At 26.6% G+C, this 5,338-nt stretch overlaps 1 long non-coding RNA gene across 1 annotated transcript; it reads right to left on the reverse strand.

Moving 5' to 3' along the window:
- Positions 1–4,661: 4,661 nt before the first annotated feature.
- Positions 4,662–5,081, reverse strand: LOC145103951 (uncharacterized). The gene is made up of 3 exons (XR_013706950.1): positions 5,002–5,081; positions 4,840–4,913; positions 4,662–4,751 (listed from the first exon to the last, which is right to left on the reverse strand). It is a non-coding gene; the product is annotated as an uncharacterized LOC145103951 (long non-coding RNA).
- Between the last annotated feature and the right edge of the window lie 257 nt (positions 5,082–5,338).

A 5,338-nucleotide genomic window follows, 5' to 3' on the forward strand; every position in this document is an offset into this window, starting at 1 on the left:
TTTACATACAACAACATATTAAATCTAATAAATTAAGTATAATATGTTAAAAGTTAAAGACATAACTTTATAAGTAGAAGTAAAGATATTATTTTAATATTGAAATTTAGTTTATTTATGATTACAATTTAGGTTTGATATTTATTTAACCTTATTAATCAAATTATAATTATTATTAGAAAGACACTACAATTTATCACTTTTACCTATTTTCAAAATATTATTTAGGTTGTTTAAGGTAAACTAAAATTTATATTTAAGTTGTTCCTGTAATGTTATTTTTAACTTTATAATTTAAATAATTTATACAAATTGTTCCAAAGTTGTAGCTTTAAAATAATAATGGCTTACATCTAACAATATATTAAAACTAATAAATTAAGTATAATATGTAAAAAGTTAAAAAACATAACTTTATAAGTAGAAGTAAAGATATATTCTTTTAATATTGAAATTTAGTTTATATATGATTACACTTTAGATTTGATATTTATTTAATCTTATTAACCAACTTATAATCATTATTAGAAAGAAATTGAAAAGTCATTGGAGTTTCAAATGAATTTGTGGTGAAAGGAAAAATGCATGAAAGTTTCAAATGAATATGGTAAAAGAAAAAATATTTCATTTATAATATAGTATGATATGTGTTTTTATAAGTTCTTAATGATAATATCATTGATCGATTACAATACATGACTAGGGAGATTCACTTGTAACTTTGGTTAAATATATTTTTTTCGATTTACAACTTTAATTGTTAACAAACTCTTTGTACTTTTTATATATATTGTGAATCTTGACAATGTTTGTATCTCGTATCAAATTTGTGGCTCCACTAGTACTGTACAAACGTTGTTGCCCTTTTAACTACTTATTTTTTTGTTTTTCCAATCGTGGCGCCTTGATAGGTTTGGTTTTGTTAAGCTTTGTCTATTCCAAAAGAAAACAAATGTACATAGATATTTAAACAGCGGTCGACTCTTGAATTTTTCTGTAAACAGGGTTTCTTCATTATTTTTCCCCACATAATTAAAACAGTATTAATTAGTTGGACGAAATGCATAAATGAGATATAAATGCAAATGAATTATAGTGAATATGACTTTCCAATAATGAAAAGAAGGGTTCTATTATTGTTTTATCATTGCCGTTCTAAGGTTATCCATTACATGACATATATACAGACGAACCAAGGCTAGCAACTCTTATGAATTTTTTAAAAATATGTATCTTTGATATCCTTTGTGATTGCAAATATATTTTATAAGCTATATGACTATATCGTGAAAATAAAATAACAGTTTAGTTAACTGGAAAAAAGAAAAGGAAATGCAAAGAAAATAAGAAGGTTATCATGCAAGTTAAAGGGATGCCCAATTAAATAGACGTAGAACTCGGGGCATCTGTGCATGCATGAATAAGAATTAAATTGAATTAATTCCATGCTTTTGTGTTCAGCAAATAATGATATATATTCATCAGTGATAATATTCAAAAGAATTTTAGTTTTTGTATGGTTATTTGTGCTCTCTCTCTCTCTATCTCTCTCTCTCTCTCTCTCTCTCTCTCTCTCTCTCTCTCTCTCTCTCTCTCTCTCTCTCTCTCTCTCTCTCTCTCTCTCTCTTAAAAATACGGTGAATTAGGAGAAGACAAGAAGGACATGAAGGAATCGCCGGAATCAGCGCTGTTTCGGCTCATGTGAACTACCACGACGTTATTTAAATATCAAAAAACCACTACTTTAGGTGATCATTATATGTTTTACACCCATTTTTTCTATTTTTTTACACCGTTCACAATGTTTTAGATAATCATTGATTTATACTATTTGTTACCAACATTTCTTGAAGTTTTCCGTTTAGTTTGAAATCACGATCAGTAGGTGGTGATTGTCTGATTTTAGTTATGTTGCTCATGTTGTAGTGCAGATTCCAGGAGAAGAGAAGTCATTCGGAAATTTTAATTACATTTGGAAGCCGTGCTTTTACAGAATGGATGTTCATGTTAAACAAATTTTTTGAACGGCAGAGAATATATATATATATATATATATATATATATATATATATATATATATATATATATATATATATATATGGTTGAGATCGGTTGATAACTCAAAGTTTCCGGAAAACTAAAAGTGGAGCATTGGATCAAAAGTAATTCGTTAATGACATGATCGTCATCTTATCAATCTCATTTAATATTTAATTTTTATATTATTTAATATATTAATATAAATGTCTAAAAATTAACAAAATAACTAAAAATTTCGGATTTATTTTTTCAAAAAAAATTTTCAATATTTTAAAAAATTAAGATTTTTTTTTCTTTCGAAAAACATAAATTTAAAAAAAAAATGAAAAAAATTTATTTTTTAAAAAACTGCATCATTTTTTCAAAAAAAAAACAGCATTTTTTTTTCAAAAAAAACTGCATTTAAAAAAAAAAACCTGAATTAAAAAAATTGCATTTTTTTTTTAAAAACTGCATTTTTTACAAAAAAAAAAAAAAAAAAAAAAAAAAAAAAAAAAAAAAAACCTGCATTTTTTATAAAAAAAAGTGCAATTTTTTTCAAAACTGCATTTTTTTAATTAAAAAATCAACGTTTTAGGTGCATATATGCATATTTCTTATAGTATAATATTCGTAAATAAATTATAAAAAATCTCATTTTTATTAATCAATCTATAAACATAATACAAGTATTTTACTCAATACAAAATAAAATATAAAAGAAATACAAAGATTCACAGTGTTATCATTTCTTCATATCAAGATTTCCATATTTTATTCAATTTATCACTTTTTACCTCTTCAATATTTTCCAAAAATCTTCAAAATCTACACGAAAATAAAATAAAAAAATTGATTAATGCAAATACACGCACATGTATATATCATGTAAGATTCACATTTTATTATATAATGTGATATTCACATATGATTGTATCTTTTAAGATTTAAATGTGAAATTCACAAGAAATTTTTAAAAAATAATTAACGAAGAACACTTACACAAAATGCATGTGTGCATATAGACATAATTCATATGTGATTTACATGTGAATCACATGTAATTCACTTGTGATTTACATGTGAATCACATGTAATTGATATATTATTCACTTGTGAATTACATGTGATTAATATGTGAATTACATGTGATTTACATGTGAATCACATGTAATTCATATGTGATTTACATGTGAATCACATGTAATTCATATGTGAATTACATGTGAATCAAATCTAATTCATATATTAATTACATGTGATTCATATGTTAATAACATGTAAATAACATGTGATTAATAATACACAGTACCATAACGATTCATATTCCTAATAACATGTGATTAGTAATGTGAATAACTGTAGATTCATAACGATTTTTTTTAAATAAAAGGGGAAATGATTTTTTATTACCTGTTTTGTTTTGTAGCCTGATGTTACAGCTCCAGGGTTAAATATCCTTGCAGCATGGTCACCTGCAATTGGAAAAATGAAATTTAACGAATGCTTCATCAACTCTTAGGCAAGAATGCGTCATTAACAAAGAACACTTGCACAAAATGCATGTGTGCATATAGACGTAATTCATATGTGATTCACTTGTGATTTACATGTGAATCACATGTAATTCACTTGTGATTTACATGTGAATCACATTTAATTGATATGTGATTCACTTGTGATTTACATGTGATTAACATGTGAATTGCATGCGATTTACATGTGAATCATATATAACACATATGTGATTTACATGTGAATCATTTGTAATTAATATGTGATTTACATGTGAATCACATGTAATTCATATGTGAATTACATGTGAATCAAATCTAATTCATATATGAATTACATGTGATTCATATGTGAATAACATGTGAATAACATGTGATTAATAATACACAGTACCATAACGATTCATATTACTAATAACATGTGATTAATAATGTGAATAACTGTAGATTCATAACGATTTTTTTTAAATAAAAGGGGAAATGATTTTTTATTACCTATCCAAATTTCTAAAACCAGATCACCAATATAAAGAAAAACATTGGTAATTGATAAAAAGGGCACTCCATACCGTAGCCTGGAAGAGTAGCATCCATCAAAGCACACATTCATGCATAACAACACAGCAATGCATTATTAGTTAAGATGACTTTTATTTCAATTCTAAATCAATTTATATAAATTTGTTTTAAAAAGTAAAAGACTTACAAGATCAAATGTGTTCTCACGTGGCTTATCTGATAGGATTTCAAGAGGCAGAAGTGGGGTTGAATATGCTTCCTACTATAGTAAAAAAGATTGTAAGACTAAACACATAATATAATATATATTTATAAATTATAATAATAAAATAACTTCATATTTCCATGAATCAAACCTATAGTGCAGCCTTTGTGGGGACACGGAATGTAATAACAGTAGGTGTGCTGTAAAAGACAGTTTTTACTGTTGACTCTAGCTCAAAAGAGTGTGATAGAACAGCACCACTGAAAATATGACAGGTAATTATTGTGAAAATAAATTAAAGAAAAGAAAACATCAATTCAAGAATATGATTATGTGATACATACACATCACCTGCCTCCATCATCACCTGCTATGCATACATGTGTACACAAAGTACAGCAGCATTGTGGTTTGTAAAAATGTGAACGGGTGATCCAATCCCATTAGAAGTAAGGTTTCGACGATCAAACAAACGAACAGTGTTATCAGCAGACCTAAAATATTAAAAATCATAATAATTTTTTTTAAAAAAGAATTAAGTAAAAGTAGGAGAATATATAGAGATAATGTGATGTGATTTACCCAGTCAAAATGAAATTTTCATCAATTGGGTTCCAATCAACACAATGGAGATCGGCATTGTGAGCTTTTTCCACCTGCAAACCATCATACATATAACAAAATACATTTTATAAACAAGAGACTTTTCAAACTTTATTATCCAAAATGAAAAATTAAAGTCACCTTAACAACTGGAGAAGATCCGGTTCTTGCATCCCATAGAATAAGACAAGAATCATCACCAACACTACAAAATTCTTGTGCACTATTATTCATAACAAAAACTTCCAGTTAGTAAATCAAAAACTGTCATCATCATCATCACTATAAATATAAGATAGAAAAAGATCATGTTAGATCATTTACCTAGAGGGGCAAAATTATACATCCTCAACAGTATCTTGATTCCCTTGAAAGATACACCTTGGTTTAATTTTACGGCTCTCAATAACTTTATCTTCAGTCTTTGAGCTTTTGCCACCATTAGATCCAGGAGACTTTGTTGCCCCTGAATATGTTG

This window comes from Lactuca virosa, chromosome 4, assembly GCF_052849685.1.
Source record: "Lactuca virosa cultivar CGN04683 chromosome 4, Lactuca_virosa_CGN04683_v6, whole genome shotgun sequence".
NCBI lineage: Eukaryota > Viridiplantae > Streptophyta > Magnoliopsida > Asterales > Asteraceae > Lactuca > Lactuca virosa.